The sequence below is a fragment of the Mastigoproctus giganteus genome, chromosome 2 (assembly GCF_048544385.1).
Source record: "Mastigoproctus giganteus isolate SK-2022 chromosome 2, ASM4854438v1, whole genome shotgun sequence".
NCBI lineage: Eukaryota > Metazoa > Arthropoda > Arachnida > Uropygi > Thelyphonidae > Mastigoproctus > Mastigoproctus giganteus.
The window spans coordinates 151,881,504-151,899,457 of NC_143576.1; the positions used below are offsets into that span (position 1 = coordinate 151,881,504).

General features: G+C 39.5%; 1 protein-coding gene across 1 annotated transcript in view; it reads right to left on the reverse strand.

Moving 5' to 3' along the window:
• LOC150089665 (uncharacterized) overlaps positions 1-14,789 on the reverse strand; it is a 123,596-nt gene extending 108,807 nt beyond the window's left edge. Inside the window, exon 1 of the mRNA XM_090390068.1 lies at positions 14,676-14,789. The gene's annotated coding sequence lies outside the window, so the exon portion shown is untranslated. The remainder of the gene's footprint in view (positions 1-14,675) is intronic.
• Positions 14,790-17,954: the final 3,165 nt, after the last annotated feature.

Consider the following 17,954-nt stretch of genomic DNA (forward strand, 5'->3'; position numbering starts at 1 on the left):
TGGAGCAGTGTGACATTGGAGGCAAATTGCTGCTATGGATAAAGGGGTGGTTGAGGGGGAGAAGACAGAGAGTGGTAATCAATGGACACTGCTCATCGTGGACTGATGTTATTAGTGGAGTCCCTCAGGGCTCAGTGTTGGGTCCATTATTGTTTTCTGTATTTATAAATGATATTGATGATGGTATATCGGGATTAATGTCCAAGTTTGCAGACGATACAAAGGTTGGCAGGGTTGTCAAGGACACTACTGACACTATGCTGCTGCAACAGGATCTGGAAAGGTTGAGCAGATGGGCTGAGAGGTGGCAAATGAAGTTTAACATTGACAAATGTAAAGTACTACACATGGGAAACAGCAACCCCAGAGCAACGTATCAACTCTGTGGTACAACGCTGACAGTGGTAGAGAATGAAAGGGACTTGGGGGGTGGTTGTGCAGGCAGATATGAAGTTCTCTGAGCAGTGCAGACGGGCTGCAAGAGTAGCTCATGGAGTATTGTCAATGATATACAGGAATTTTTCCAGCAGGGATAAGGAGGTGATTATTCCATTGTATAAGGCGATGGTCAGGCCACACCTAGAGTACTGTATACAGGTCTGGAGGCCTCATTTCAAGAAGGATGTAGAGCTGCTGGAACGAGTACAGAGAAGGGCAACAAGATAAGTGAATGGAACAAAGGGGTGCTCTTACGAAGAAAGGCTTAAGTTTTGCAAATTACAGTGTCTGGAGACTAGGCACCAGCGAGGTGATCTGATAGAGGTGTATAAAGCCTTGAATGGTTTAAGCATGCTCAATGCTGATGGGATTCTTCGTCTAGCTCAGAATAATCACCTGAGAGGGCATAAATTCAAATTGAGGAAAGACAGATGTAGGATAGATGTGCGGAAATTTGCCTTTAGCCAGCGGGTGGTTGGTTGGTGGAACAGACTTCCATTCCTTGTGGTGGAGGTTGATAGCCTAAATAAGTTTAAGGCTCAGCTGGACAGGTATTTTGAACGAACAGAGAGGTGAAGTGGAAGTGGTTTTTTTTTTTTTTTTTTTGGCTGATGCTGCATAAGCTTGCTTTCTTGCATCAAATGCCTCTACTAATGCTAATGCTAATTTATGGATAACTATGGTGTATCTACACCGATATTATATATTTAATTTAAACCCATATCATATTATGCCTTGTGCATTTAACCTTCAAATACCGTATCATTATGTACACCATTTGGAATCTCTCATATTGTGGAACGATTTCGCAACTGTGATGACATTGTTTGCATTATCAATTGGCTTCATCATCGGTGGGGCAGGCAGGTACCCGACCACAGATGATAAAGCCAACTAGCTTCGAAACGGCCATCTGGGCAGTGGTACCCACTGAGAATAAATAACAGTAGCTTCCTCTACTAGAGTGTTATTTATTTCGAAGTAGTGCAACACCTGATATCGTGGTGTGAAGGCGGCCGCAATTTGAGATAAAATTAAACGATGCCTTTACACTACATATGTAGTTAAATTATGGGTATATGGTTATCTACACCAATATTATATTGCTCCAGTTTGTACAGCAGTCTTATGTGCAACAGTGGACCATAGTACTGGACCACACTTTATTGGATACTATGGTCAATGCATCATAGTATTCAATCAGTTTGGTTAGACAAGACTGCTCCTTTACAAATACAAGCTGTGCCTGCAGATAACTGCATTCCTGTCTAGATGGTCCTGCATTACTTCTTTAACCATTGACTCCATTATTTTCCATTGAACAGATGTTAAGCTAACAGTTCTGTTTACTCATGTCACCTTTTGATTCCCTTGGTGAATTGGGGATACATTCACACATCTCTAGTCCACAGGATCCTCCCCAGAATCAAAGGATCCTCTCATAATTATGGCAAAGGGTTTATTTACCTTCTCTGCTGCCTCCTTTAATATAGCTGGATAGATCCCATCCACTCCAGGTCCTTTTTTTATGTTGAGCTTCAACAATTAAACTTCCCTTTCAGACACACAAAATCATTTAGCTCCCCATTACAGTTTGATAAACATCTGGCATCCATTCCGCTCCCCTAAATAATTCCTCATGTGTGAATGTAGAGGCAAAACAGCTATTCAATTTCATTTCTCAGCAACCTGAGCAGTTAACTCATTGACATCAAGTGGATTAATGTGATTCAACCAGTTAATACTGTTAATGAAAGCACAGAAATCTTTCATGCTGTGCTTTGGCAGACTTCTCGTTATCTGCCTCATTAGCTTACCTAACTTCTTTTGTGACTTGATTACAGACTAATTTTTATGTACCATAGGCTTCTATATCACCTGTTAATTTACATGCACCCTATGTGTTTTTATTCTCTGCCACATCTCAATAGTTCATCTAACATCCATTTAAGTCTAAGCTTTGAACCCTATTCCTTCAGTGGCATGAAAAGCATAATAGCTTCTATGATTACTTCCATGATTTCCCTTTAGAATTCGTTGTTGGTAAGAGCAGGTGGTCCTACTGCATAGAATTTAAAAAACTGTCTGACACCACTGTAGCAACTCTTATGAAAGCAAAACCCTTTCCCTTTACACTTTCCAGCATAGGTGACCCCTGCTTAATGCTGATAATTCGTTCCAGAAAAACAGAGCGCTAAGTGAATCCGCGATAAGCGAGCGCCGCATTCCCATAAGGTAACATATGTATTTGTAAGTTGCGTTCGGTGCCATAGGATATTTCCTAATCAATAATAAACAGTAGTGAAAAGGCGCACGAATGTCGGTCAAAATATTTAATACAGTATTCAAATATTTGTACATATAAAATATTCTGCATTACATATGTATTAGCATTAGCATTACTAGAGGCATTTGATGCAAGAAAGCAAGCTTATGCAGCATCAGCCAAAAAAAAAAAATAAATAAATAAATAAAAAAATAACCACTTCCACTTCACCCCTCTGTTCGTTTGAAATACCTGTCCAACTGAGCCTTAAACCTATTTAGGCTATCAACTTCCACGACAAGGGATGGAAGTCTGTTCCACCAACCAACTACCCGCTGACTAAAGGCAAATTTCCGCACATCTATCCTACATCCGTCTTTCCTCAATTTGAATTTATGCCCTCTCAGGTGATCTCTCTGTACTCGTTCCAGCATCTCTACATCCTTCTTAAAATGAGGCCTCCAGACTTGTATACAGTACTCTAGGTGTGGCCTGACCATTACCTTATACAAGGGAATAATCACCTCCTTATCCCTGCTAGAAAAATTCCTATATATCATCGACAATACACCATGAGCTACTCTTGCAGCCCGTCTGCACTGCTCAGAAAACTTCATATCTGCCTGCACAACCACCCCCAGGTCCCTTTCATTCTCTACCACTGTCAGTGTAGTACCACAGAGTTGATATGTTGCTCTGGGGTTGCTGTTTCCCATATGTAGTACTTTACATTTGTCAATGTTAAACTTCATTTGCCACCTCTCAGCCCATCTGCTCAACCTTTCCAGATCCTGTTGCAGTAGCATAGTGTCAGTAGTGTCCTTGACAACCCTGCCAACCTTTGTATCGTCTGCAAACGTGGACATTAAGCTTGATATACCATCATCAATATCATTTATAAATACAGAAAACAATAATGGACCCAATACTGAACCCTGAGGGACTGCACTAATAACATTAGTCCACGATGAGCAGTGTCCATTGATTACCACTCACTGTCTTCTCCCCCTCAACCACCCCTTTATCCATAGCAGCAATTTGCTTCCAATGCCACACTGCTCCAATTTGTGCAGCAGTCTTCCATGTGCAACAGTATCAGTCTTCCATGTGCAACAGTATCAGTCTTCCAGGGGCAACATAGTTATACGTATATAACTATGTGGTAACTACTTACGTATCAAAATTAAACTTAAAATTCCAATTAAAATCATGAATTTAATTGATCTAAATTGATTTTAATTGATTTAATTTAATTGATGAATTTAATCAAGAAAAATGTGTCGATTTTGGGTTGGCCCTCTTCTAAATAAACTAAAAGGGGTATTAATTTTAAATCCCCCACAGCGTTACCACCCAACAATAAAGTCACCCGGTTCTTCGCCGCTTTGAAACCTGGCATGTTTTTTTTTTATTCCTTCAATATGAAACTTCTTTTAGACATTTTTTTCCACAAAAGCCCTGTTTCATCTATGTTATAAACTTGTTGTGAAGTATAACTCACAATGCCCTTTTTCATTAATTTTAACAAGTTCTTTTTTGAAAGTTTCGGTTCCTTGATCTGCACTTGTGGCTTCTCCCTAGATTTTAAATCTATTCAACCAGCCCTTACCAGTTTTAAATGGTTCCACATTTTTTTTTTTTTTTAGGTGAGTTTTCTTCAGATCATCATATTGGCTAATCTCTCTCTCTCTTTTTTTTTTTTTTTTTGTAATATTTAACTTAACTGAATTCCGCATTGGATATGATCTTCAATAAAATTAGTTAACATCTTTCCATTTCATTCCTAATAGTCGGCCTAGCCCTAGTTGCTTGCAGTGGAACAATTATAAAAAAATAAAGAATTAAATCTTTATTTTTTTATAACTGTTCTTACACTTAAACTTGCGAGTCCTAAATTATGGCACACATCCGCTTGTCGTTGACCGGAATCGATTCGCTTCAAAATGTCTAATTTAATTTTCAAATTCAGTCATTTTCTTAAATTTATAGTCTTCGTACTACACCCAGACATTGCTTTTTCATCCTTATCATCCATTATTAACTCTTCGAAAATGTAACTGCGTTGGTTGCATTAATTAGGATACAATGTTAAAGTAAACTGTCCGTTACGCACGATGTCTAATACTGTACTGAGTGATGACTAGACTTCAGATAAATGCATATAACACAAATATTACAATCAATATACTTGATCATTTTTTAAAATGTTAATCTCAGAACTATGTAACAAGTCACTGTACTGCAATTAAATTAGCGTGTGAGAAAATTTCTCTGAGCGGGGAAAAATTTCTCAAGTCGGCGTGGGAAACGTTTTAATGCTGTTTTGCTATTCATTTTCAAGATATCAACTCCATCAAATGAAACGATTTCGTTCAATATGCCAAAAATGCAATCTGTAAAAGAGCGTTATAGTGATCTGTGACAGCGTTATAGTCAGATATGGGTTATAAATATAAGAACAGCGTTGTAGCGAATCTGCGTAAAGCGAACCGCATTATAACGGGGGGCCTGCTGTAGTTATAAAATTAATTAAATTCCACATTAGTGTACCGTGATCACTGCTACCCAGTGAGTCCTTTATCTGCAGATTCTTAACGCATGAAGAATCACTGCCAATAACCAGGTCATCAGTATGATTCCTCTTGCTCAGAAAAGACAGTTCTCTTCCGGCAACCAACTCTGTTAGTTTTTTAACAGAACTTATAATTTTTTTATAAAAATTTATTATTATTATTACCATTCAGGCAGTTTGACTTTTTCGCTCCATTTTTTTTATTCTCCTTTACATTCTTCGTGAATAGACAATTCAAAATAAATTTTCTCTAGTTATTTATTTTAGCTAAAATTCTTTCTAATTAAGTGAATTTATTCTAAATTAAAATTACGATTCAATTTTTTTTTTTTTTTTTTTTTAATTAAGGGTTCTAACATTTCTATTCTTTCAGCAGTTCGTATAAACAATAATTTGATATGTCCAGATTCAATTTGTCGTATTTATTTACGAATAAGCATAGTTTTTGTATGCAATATTTCTTAATTATCAGTTGAAGTAATTATTCACTTCTTCAAATAATTTTTTATTTCTTCTATTTAAATTAAAATAATTCTTTTATTTCCATAAATAGTAGTAGTAGTAGTGGCATGCGATGCAAGAAAGCAAGTGAATGAGTTTATGCAGCATCAGCCAAAAAAAAAAAAAAAAACACACCATTCCCTCCAAATGCCTGTCCAGTTCCTCCTTAAATTTATTTAACCAATCAACTTCCACAACGACAGATGGAAGTTTGCTCCAGCAATTAACCACCCACTGGCTAAAGGCAAATTTCCGCACATCTATTTCCGCATATCTGTCTTTTCTTAATTTGAATTTATGTCCCCTTAGGTTCCTAATCTGAACAAGTAGAAGGATCCCATCAGAATTCAGCATGCTCAACCCATTCAAGGCCTTATACACCTCAATCAGATCACCACACAGGTGCCTAGTCTCCAGCCACTGCAATTCACAGAACTTAAGCCTCTCTTGGTAAGAGGATCCTTTCATTCCCCTCACCAATCTTGCTGCCCTTCTCTGTACACGCTCAAGCAAATCTACATCCTTCCTAAAATGAGGCCTCCAGATCTGTACGTAGTACTCAAGGCGTGGCCTGACCATTGCCTTATACAGAGAGACAATCACCTCCTTTTCCCTGCAAGCAAAATTCCTATATATCATTGACAAAATACCATGACCTGCCCTGGCAGCCTGTCTGCATTGCTCAGAAAACTTCAGATCTGACTGCACAATTACTCCCAGGTCTTTTTCATTTTCTACCACCTTAACGGAGGACGAGGTTGCTGGTGCGGACGTGCCTTTCTGCTGCTCTTGGAACAGAGAAGTTTTTTCTGATTTATTTTCTGCTTTATTAGTTTAAATTGACATATTAACTTATTTTCTAGAGTAGCTTTATATTCCTATTACGGTACTTAAGTTTAAAGTAACTTAGATAGAGATTTTGTAGGTATTACATAGTATCGGAAAGGGTATCAAATACAAGTGTTTACTGTTCGTAAATATCCGCCATGGTTACGGGAAAATTAATCAGTAAAATCTAATAATCTTGTCGAACTTCAATGGCAATTAAATTGTACTTTTAACTATACATATAACCACTTAGGTTACGTAACATAAATAATTAGTAAAAATAAATAATTAATACATAACTTGATACTGAAGTCATATAAAGGGATTTCGTAGATAACACTCGTTACTGAAACATAAATATTTCGTAGATAACACTCGTTACTGAAACGTAAATATTTCGTAGATAACACTTGTTACTGAAACATAAATATTCCGTAGATAATATTCGTTATCTGAAACATAAATATTTCGTAGATAACACTCGTTACTGAAACATAAATATAGCGTTATAACTGTGTTTGGATACAAGTTTAGGATTTAATTTTGTACAGAAATTGAAATTTTATTGAAAGTAAATCTAGATCATGACTCAAACCAGAGCAGCAAAGCAAAAGGATCAAGCTAATGGGAATGCTGGGGCCCAGGGGAGAACTGAGGGGGGGCAGTTGTCCTCTGAATCACAGCCTTTTAAGATGCACTATTTGCTTGATGTTTGCGGAGCAGTCAAGTATGGGACATGATACTGCCATGAGGGATGTCTTTGTATGTGTGCGATGCAAGGAGTGTAAGGAGATCAGGTGACAACTCAGCGTTGTTATGGGCCTATATGAGAGCTTGAAGGACAGGGTGGATGCCCTCGAAGGATTACAAGTGAGGGGCCCATCAAGCTCTCAGCTGCCCACACCAATGCCAGAGCTTGCACTTGGTCATCGCGCAACACACCGGCAACCCCCAAGGCAGAATGCGCTGGTCCCAAAGGAACTAGTAGTTGTTGGTGACTCTATTGTCAGGGAAACGGGAAACATGCTTTGTAAAAAGAATAGGTGGAACAAGACCAGGGTATGTCTGCCAGGGGTAAAAGTTTATGACATTGTAGAGCGGATATCATCTTTTAAGGGCACAAAAGGTGATATAGTTGTACATGTAGGGACTAATGATATTACGAGTAGAAGACCGGCGGAATTACTTGACAAGTACAGGTCACTGATGAAAAAAAAGCCGTGAATTAGGGTTGAAATTGAAAGTGTCTGCAATTTTGCCCAGACACGATAGGAGGGAGTATATGATGAGAGCCCTGTCAATCAATTCGGCCCTGGAAAGATTGTGCAGGGCTCAAGGGGTAGAATTTTTTTCAGCCTGGTCTGTACTTGTTAACAGGAGAGAGTGCTTCTACAGGGATGGGATACACTTAAACAGAAAGGGTGCAAGAATGTTTGCTGATGCTATCGAGGCAGTGTTAGGTGGGTCGGAAAACTGCTAGATTGGGGGGATACAAGGACTAATAGATTAACAGTAGCCACTGGAGGAGGTGAAAGTGATTCTTGCACTGCTTCTATTGGAATGAGCCGCAGCCTGGAAAATAAGACAGGATATTTCAGAGACTGCTGGGAATCATTGGGGTACAAGTAAACACATGGGTTGTGTTAGGGTAGCTAAGAAAAAGAACAGGTGCATGTATACTTGCCTGTACACCAATGCTAGGAGTTTGGTAAATAAATTTCATGAATTTGAGGTATTGCTCAAAACATCAAAGGCAGATATTGTGGGGATTTCAGAGACGTGGTGTCACACAGATATAAGGAATGCAGAACTCAAATTTGTGGAGTACAATGTCTACAGAAAGGATAGACAGGATAGGAAGGGAGGAGGGGTTATGCTATTAGTTATAAAACACATAAAATCCACGGAAGTGAAGCCAGTCGACATCGCTGGAAAGTGCATTGTCGAGTCAGTTTGGTGTGACATAAGCATTGGGAGATCAAAATTGAGAGTAGGAGTGTGCTATAGGCCTAATGACTCTGATGAGTATAATAAGAAACTGTTCAGAGAAATAGAGTGGGCCAGTAAATCAGAGAGTCTTATAATGGGGGATTTTAATTTCCCAGATATTGACTGGAATTTGGGGGCTGGTCACTCACACAGTAGCAAGGCTCTTGTGGATTTATTGGATGATTGTTTTCTACATCAGCATGTTCGGGAGGCAACTAGGGGGAGTAATACTCTTGATTTGATTATCAGTAGTAATTCTTCATCCATTAAGAATCTTTAGATAAATGAACCACTAGGTGGCAGTGATCACAGTGTCCTGAAGTGGGAGTTACTCAAAGAGGTAACAACCATTAGGGGTAAAGAGAAGGAGTATTGCTTTCGTAAAGGCGACAACAATGGACTGAGACAGTATTTAAATTCTATACAGTGGGATCAACTGATGATATTGCCAACAGCAAATTCAAAATGGGAAGCATTCAAAGAACTTATCTTGGAAGCAACTAGGCTTTACATACCAACTAAGAAATATTGTTCAAGGTTTAGGCCTAAATGGATGTCAGATGAACTAATCAGGCATATGGCAGAGAAGAAAAATGCATGGGATACATACAAATTAACACGTGACACAGACGCCTATGATAGATATAAGTTGATCTGTAACCAAGTTACAAAGGAGGTTAGGCAGGCGAAGGCAGATTACGAGAGATCCTTGGCAAGGGATGCGTAGAAAAACAGCAAAGAGTTCTTTACTTATGTAAACTCTAGAAGGAAGGGGATGAATCAGATTGGTCAACTTGATATCGATGGGTCAACTGTTGATGACCCTGCTCAGTAGCTAACAAACTAAATGAATATTTGGCATCGACATTCACACATGAGGAGTTATTCAGCGAGGGGAATGCCAGAGGTGTATTCAACTCTAGCAGTAAGCTAGAGAATCTTGTAATAACTGAGAGCAAAGTGGAGGAGAAATTGTTGAAGATAAACACAAGAAAGGCACCTGGGGTGAATGGGATCTATCCAGTTATATTAAAGAAGGCAGCAAAGGAAGTAAGCAAACCCTTAGCCATAATTATGAGAGCTTCCTTGGACTCAGGGGAGGTACCCATGGACTGGAGATGTGCAAATGTGACCCCAATTCACAAAGGAGGATCAAAGGCTGACACAAGTAATTATAGACCTGTGAGTTTAACTTCTGTTCCCGGAAAATTAATGGAGGCACTGGTTAAAGAAGCACTGCAGGATCATCTAGACAAGACTTCAGTTATAGCTAGGACACAGCATGGTTTTGTTAAGGGGAAGTCTTGCCTGACCAATTTGATTGGATACTATGATGCAGTCACAAAAGAACTGGATGCAGGGAATAACTTTGATATTATATACTTGGATCTTAGAAAGGCTTTTGATACTGTTGCACATGGAAGACTGCTGCACAAATTGGAGCAGTGTGGCATTGGAGGCAAATTGCTGCTATGGATAAAGGGGTGGTTGAGGGGGAGAAGACAGAGAGTGGTAATCAATGGACACTGCTCATCGTGGACTAATGTTATTAGTAGAGTCCCTCAGGGTTCAGTATTGGGTCCTTTATTGTTTTCTGTATTTATAAATGATATTGATGATGGTATATCACGCTTAATGTCCAAGTTTGCAGACGATACGAAGGTTGGCAGGGTTGTCAAGGACACTACTGACACTATGCTGCTGCAACAGGATTTGGAAAGGTTGAGCAGATGGGCTTCGAGGTGGCAAATGAAGTTTAACATTGACAAATGAAAAGTACTACATATGGGAAACAGCAACAACAGAGCAACGTATCAACTCTGTTATACTACACTGACAGTGGTAGAGAATGAAAGGGACCTGGGGATGGTTGTGCAGAAAGATATGAAGTTCTCTGAGCAGTGCAGACGGGCTGCAAGAGTAGCTCATGGTGTATTGTCAATGATATATAGGAATTTTTCTAACAGGGATAAGGAGGTGATTATTCCCTTGTATAAGGCAATGGTCAGGCCACACCTACAGTACCGTATAGGAGGACTGTATGAATGGGACGAAGGGGTGCTCTTACGAAGAAAGGCTTAAGTTTTGCGAATTACAGTGTCTGGAAACTAAGCACCAGCGAGGTGATCTGATAGAGGTGTACAAAGCCTTGAATGGTTGGGCATGCTCAATGCTGATGGGATTCTTCCTCTTGCTCAGAATAATCACCTGAGAGGGCATAAATTCAAATTGAGGAAAGACAGATGTAGGATAGATGTGCGGAAATTTGCCTTTGGCCAGCGGGTGGTTGGTAGGTGGAACCGACTTCGATCCCTTATCGTGGAAGTTGATAGCCTAAATAAGTTTAAGGCTCAGCTGGACAGGTATTTCGAGCGAACAGAGGGGTGAAGTGGAAGTGGTTATTTTTTATTTATTTATGTTACTTTTTCTTTTTTTTTTTTTTCTGATGGCTTTTTAGCTTGCTTTCTTGCATCAAATGCCTCTACTAATGCTAATGCTAAAAAGTGTAGTACCACACAGTTCGTTCGTTTCTCTGGGGTTACTCCTACCTATATGCAGTACTTTGCATTTGTCAAGGTTAAACTTCAGTTGCCACTTCTTAGCCCATCTGCCCAAATTATCTAGATCCTGTTGCAGTAGCACACTGCCATTACTATCATTAACAACCCTGCCAACCTTTGTATCATCTGCAAACTTCGACACTAAGCCTGATATACCTTCATCAATATCATTGATAAATATACAAAATAACAGAGGACCCCACACCGAACCCTGTGGGACTCCACTAATAACATTAGTCCATGAAAAGCAGCACCCATTAATTACCACCCTCTGTCTTCTCCCCCTCAACCATCCTTTTATCCATTGTAGCAACTTTTTGGCATTAGCATTAGTAGAGGCATTTGATGCAAGAAAGCAAGCTTATGCAGCATCAGCCAAAAAAATAAAATAATAAAATAAAATAAATAAATAAAAAATAACCACTTCCACTTCACCCCTCTGTTCGTTTGAAATACCTGTCCAGCTAAGCCTTAAACCTATTTAGGCTATCAACTTCCACGACAAGGGATGGAAGTCTGTTCCACCAACCACCCACCCGCTGGCTAAAGGCAAATTTCCTCACGTCTATCCTACATCCGTCTTTCCTCAATTTGAATTTATGCCCTCTCAGGTGATTATTCTGAGCAAGAGGAAGAATCCCATGAGCATTGAGCATGATCAAACCATTCAAGGCTTTATACACCTCTATCAGATCACCTCGCTGGTGCCTAGTCTCCAGACACTGTAATTTGCAAAACTTAAGCCTTTCTTCGTAAGAGCACATCTTTGATCCATTCACTAATCTTGTTGCCCTTCTCTGTACTCGTTCCAGCATCTCTACATCCTTCTTGAAATGAGGCCTCCAGACCTGTATACAGTACTCTAGCTGTGGCCTGACCATTGTCTTATACAGTACAAGGGAATAATCACCTCCTTATCCCTGCTAGAGAAATTCCTATATATCATCGACATTACACCATGAGCTACTCTTGCAGCCCGTCTGCACTGGTCAGAAAACTTCATATCTGCCTGCACAACCACCCCCAGGTCCCTTTCATTCTCTACCACTGTCAGTGTAGTACCACAGAGTTCATATGTTGCTCTGGGGTTGTTGTTTCCCATATGTAGTACTTTACATTTGTCAATGTTAAACTTCATTTGACACCTCTCAGCCCATCTGCTCAACCTTTCCAGATCCTGTTGCAGCAGCATAGTGTCAGTAGTGTCCTTGACAACCCTGCCAAACTTCGTATCGTCTGCAAACTTAGACATTAATCCCGATATACCATCATCAATATCATTTATAAATACAGAAAACAATAATGGACACAATACTGAACCTTGAGGGACTCCACTAATAACATTATTCCATGATGAGCTGTGTCCATTGATTACCACTCTGTCTTCTCCCCCTCAACCACCCCTTCATCCATAGCAGCATTTTGCCCCCAATGCCACCCTGCTCCAATTTGTGCAGCAGTCTCCCATGTGCAACAGTATCAAAAGCCTTTTTAAGATCCAAGTATATAATATCAAAGTTATTCCCTGCATCCAGTTCTTTTGTGACTGCATCATAGTATCCAATCAAATTGGTCAGGCAAGACTTCCCCTTATCAAAACTATGCTGTGTCTGAGCTATAACTGAAGTCTTGTCTAGATGATTCTGTAGTGCTTCTTTAACCAGTGCCTCCGTTAATTTTCCGGAAACAGAAGTTAAACTAAAAGGTCTATAATTACTTGTGTCGTCCTTTGATCCTCCTTTGTGAATTGGGGTCACGTTTGCACATCTCCAGACCATGGGTACTTCCCCTGAGTCCAAGGAAGCTCTCATAATTATGGCTAAGGGTTTGCTTACTTCCTTTGCTGCCTCCTTCACTATAACTGGATAGATCCCATTCATCACAGGTGCGTTTCTTGTATTTATCTTCAACAATTTCTCCTCCAAATTGCTCTCAGTTATTACAAGATTATGTAGTTTTTTTTTACTGCCAGAGTTGAATATACCTCTAGCATTCCCCTCGCTGAATAACTCCATGTGTGAATGTTGATGCAAAATATTCATTTAGTTTGTTAGCTACCTGAGCAGGATCATCAGCAGTTAAACCACTGTTTAGTAGTAGTGGCATGTGATGCAAGAAAGCAAGTGTATGAGCGTATGCAGCATGAGCCAAAAAAAAAAAAAAAAAAAAAAAAATCACACCACTGCCTCTAAATGCTTGTCCAGTTCCTCCTTAAATTTATTCAACCTGTCAATTTCCACAACGACAGATGGATGTTTGTTCCAGCAATTAACCACCCGCTGGCTAAAGGCAAATTTCCGCATCTATTCTACATGTCTTTTCTTAATTTGAATTTATGCCCCCTTAGGTTCGTAATCTGAACAAGTGGAAGGATCCCATCAGAATTCAGCGTGCTCAACCCATTCAAGGCCTTATATACCTCAATCAGATCACCGCGCAGGTGCCTAGTCTCCAGCCACTGCAATTTGCAGAAATTAAGCCTCTCTTGGTAAGAGGATCCTTTCATTCCCCTCACCAATCTTGTTGCCCTTCTCTGTACATGCTCAAGTAAATCTACATCCTTCCTAAAATAAGGCCTCCAGACCTGTATGCAGTACTCAAGGCGTGGCCTGACCATTGCCTTATACAGAGGGATAATCACCTTTTCCCTGCTAGCAAAATTCCTATATATCATTGACTAAACCCCATGACCTGCCCTGTCTGCACTGCTCAGAAAACTTCATATCTGACTGCACAATTACTCCCAGGTATTTTTCATTTTCTACCACCTTAAGTGTAGTACCACACAGTTGGTACATTTCTCTGGGGTTACTTCTACCCATATGCAGTACTTTGCATTTGTCAAGGTTAAACTTCAGTTGCTACTTCTTAGCCCATCTGCCCAAATTATCTAGATCCTTTTGCAGTAGCACACTGCCATTACTGTCATTAACAACCCTGCCAACCTTTGTATCATCTGCAATCTTCGACATTAAGCCTGATATACCTTCATCAATATCACTGATAAATATACAAAACAACAGTGTACCTAACACCGAACCCTGTGGGACTCCACTAATAACATTAGTCCAAGAAGAGCAGCACCCATTGATTACCACCCTCTGTCTTCTCCCACTTAACCATCCTTTTATCCATTGTAGCAACTTACCGCTAATACCATTCTGCTGCAATTTGTACAATAGTCTTCCATGTGCAACAGTGTCAAAAGCGTTCCTGAAATCCAAATATATGATATCAAAATTATTTTTTGCATCCAGTTCCTTTGTAACCAATAATATCCTATCAAATTTGTCAGACAAGACTCTCCCTTAACAAACCCATGCTGTGTCTGAATTCATTTTCATTTGTGTAGTTAATATTTCATACCCTTAGGTCTTTTTCCTTCTAAGAAGTTTTCCCGGATAACAAGTTCTCAACCTGGAGTCCCTCGGAAAACTTCTTATCCGGGTTCTACTGTATTTTTTTCTACTGTATTTTGAAATTCTGCTTTGCAAATATATAGGTGTAAAATAATGCTCACCATGCAAATTCTCATTTTTAAGATCACAGAACGCATTAACGAGGCGGTTACATCACAAGAACCAGATTAACTGAAGTAAAGTAGATCTTTCTATTAACTGGAATTTAAAAAGATTTCATAAATGAATCGAATTCGTTAGCTGTAGGAAATCCATCCTTCCCTGAATTCAAATTGAATACTATGAAACATACGCGATCGGAAGAAATATTTGTTACGCTAGAACTTAGCAACAACAGTAGCCCCACCTATTAAATATTAAACCAGTAAACTGGCGAATTTAAAAAATGAATTTATTTAAAGCACGAATTGGATGTAAAAACTCAAAGCCACATCTTATGTATTCGAACTCTCAACTTCAAAAATTCACAGTATGTTACCTTATAAAAGCAAAATGACTGATAGGAAATACTGTTGCGCATGGAAGACTACTGTACAGATTGTAACAGAATGGTATTAAGGTAAATTGCTATAATGGATAAAAGGATGGTTGAGTGGGAGAAGACAGAGGGTGATAATCAATGGGCGCTGCTCCTAGTGGACTAATGTTATTTGTGGAGTCCCACAGGGTTCATTGTTGAATCCACTGTTGTTTTGTTTATTTATCAATAATATTGATGAAGATACAACTGGCTTAGGGCCGAACTTTGCAGTTGATAGATACAAAGGTTGGCAGGGTTGTTAATGACAGTAATGGCAGTATGCTATGCAAGAGGATCTAGAAAATTTGGGCAGAACGGCTGAGAAGTAAGAACTGAAGTTTATCCTTGACAAATGCAAAGTACTGCATATGGGTAGATGTAACCCCAGAGACACGTACCAACTGTGTGGAACTACACTTAAAGTGGTAGAAAATGAAAACGACCTGGGAGTAATTGCGCAGTCAGATATGAAGTTTTTTTGTGTAATGCAAACCAACTGCCACGTGACCACCAAATACGGAGGATGCGGAAAGTTTAGGGAATAACCACCGCACATCCCGCGAGCAATATGGCCTTAGTTGCTAATGCTCCTAAAAACAAAAACAACAACAACATGTGGTTTTGTCAATGGTATATAGGAATTTTACTTGCAGGGAAAAGGAGGTGATTGTCCCTCTGTATAAGGCAATGGTCAGGCGACGCCTTTAGTACTGCGTACTGGTCTGGGGGCCTCCTTTTAGGAAGGATGTAGATGTGCTTCACCAAGTACAGGGAAGGGTAACAAGATTGGTGAGGGGGATGCAGGGATCCTCTTACGAAGAGGGGCTTCAGTTCTGCAAATTGCAATGGCTGGTGACTAGGCGCCAGCGAAGTGATCTGATTGAGGTGGATAAGGCTTTGAATGGGTTGAGCACGCTGAATTCTGATGGGATTCTTCAATTTGTTCAGATTACGAACCTAAGGGGTCATAAATTCAAATTACGGAAAGACAGATGTAGAAAAGATATACAGAAATATGCCTTTTGCCAGCGGGTGGAAGTTTGTTCCAGCAATTAATTGCTGGATAAACTTCCATCTGTCGTTGTGCAAGTTGATAGGTTAAATAAATTTAAGGAGGAACTGGACAAATATTTATAGGAAATGGTTGTGTGAATTTTTTTTTTTTCTTTTCTTTTTTTTTTTTTTTTTTCTTTGGCTGATGCTGCATAAGCTCATACACTTGCGTTCTTCCATCACATGCCACTGCTACTACTACTATGGATATTTTTCTGAGTAACACTCACCATTTTCTCCAGCATTATACTGCATAAAGCTCTGCAGCCCCATAATTGTTGAAAGAATATAGATCTGCTGGAAAGGGTGGAACAAAGGGCGACAGGATGATTGATGCACACAAAAGGATATACAGTACTTATCAAGAAAGACTCCGGTTATGTGAATTTCAGCGCCTGGAAACGAGGCCTGACTGGGATTATAAATGCTTTAAATGGAATGAATAAACAAAATGCTAATAACAGCCTTAAAATCCAGGGGTGAGTTGTTGTCGATGACTAAATTGTCTGTAAACGGGAAATAAATTGTGCAAAAAGGTGGAACAGGACCAGTATATCAGCTGAGCAAAATTTGATGACGCTGTAGAGCACTTTTCGTCTTTTATGGGCACAAAATGTGAGAGCATTGTACAAGTAGACAATAATGACATTAAGAGAAGAAGATCTGAGGACTTACTTAACAAGCACAGATCAATGTTGAAAAAAGCCGCCTGTTAGAGTTAAATTTGAAAGTGTCTGCAATTTCGCCAAGACACGTTAGGAGGCAGTATATGATGAGAGCCTTGTGCCTCAATATAATCTTGGAGACCTGGTGCAACACTCATCAGGTAGAATTTTCATTAGTGTGGTCTGTGCTTGTTTACAGTCTGCGCGGGTAGCACAGTGTCATCATCATCGTCCTGTACACACCGAGAGGAAAAGGCGAGGGTTCGAGTCCAGTCGATAACGCGAGGAATTTTAATGGGGTTTTTAATTTCAGCGGCTGAGTTAGTAGGTCTCAGGCGTAGATAGCAAGGTTTTTCCCCCCACAGAAACTGGGGTTTTTTCGTCCAGCAAAACAGGCAAATTGACCAGAGAACACATGCAATTTACAGACGTAATACATATAGGGGCATAAATAAGGAAATATGGGTGGCCCAAATATATAATAATTTGAATTTGGGCTTGTTAACAGAAGACATTTCTTGACAGAATGCGCTATTAAGTCATTGAAGGGATACACTTAAATATAAAGGGTGCAAAAATATATGCCGACGCTATCGAAGTACTATTACCTGGTGGAAACTCCTAGTTTGAGGGGTTCGCAGATTAATAGATTAAAAGTAGCCACGTGAAGAGGTAAAATTTATTTTTAAACTGCTTCTATTGGAATGAGCAGCAACCTGGAAAGCAAGGTGCTGAGGATTTCAAGGACTGCTGGTAGTCATCATGGAACAAGTAACTACATCGGCTGTGTTCTGGTAATTAAGAATAAGATCAGGTGCATATACACCAAGCTAGGAGTAGAGTAAATAAATCTGATGAATTTGAAGTGCTAGTCAAGAAATAAAAGGGGAACATTTTTGTATATTAGAGACGTGACGTCGCACAGATATAAACAATGCAGAATTTGAATTTAGAGAATACAAGCTGTACAGAAACGACAGACACGATACAAAGGGAAGAAAAGTTAGGCTGTTTGTTAAAAAACAAATAAAATCTTAGGCAGTGTATCCAGTTGACAATGGAGGACAGTGCAATATTGAATCAGTTTAGTGTGACGTAAGCCTTAAGAAGAAAAAAGACAGTAGCAATGTGTCATAGGACTA